Source organism: Propithecus coquereli, unplaced genomic scaffold, assembly GCF_000956105.1.
Source record: "Propithecus coquereli isolate 6110/MARCELLA unplaced genomic scaffold, Pcoq_1.0 Scaffold202, whole genome shotgun sequence".
Taxonomy (NCBI): Eukaryota; Metazoa; Chordata; class Mammalia; order Primates; family Indriidae; genus Propithecus; species Propithecus coquereli.
In genome coordinates, this window is record NW_012145190.1 from 3727554 (window position 1) to 3727978 (window position 425).

Consider the following 425-nt stretch of genomic DNA (forward strand, 5'->3'; position numbering starts at 1 on the left):
AAATTAGCATAATATTTGGTATATGTTTACTTCAATAAATACATTATTTTTGCTGTTACTACTAGTAGTAGTATATTCCTTATTTATAAAATGAGACAGTTGAAAAAGTTAGTTTTTCCTGCTTTGATATGCTATAATTCTTTTTTTATTTCAGCATATTATGGGGGTACAGATGTTTAGGTTACGTATGTTGCCCTTGTCCTCCCTCGTCCCCTCTCCAAGTTGAGCTTCAAGCGTGTCCATCCCTTGGATGGTGTGCATTTCACTCTTTGTGTATGCATATACCTGTCCCTTCCTCCCCCCGCCCAACATCCAGTAAATGTTATTCTTATATGTGCACTTATGTGTTGATCAGTTAATACCAATTTGATAGTGAGTACATGTCAGTACATTTCCATTCTTGTGATACTTCACTTAGTAGAATG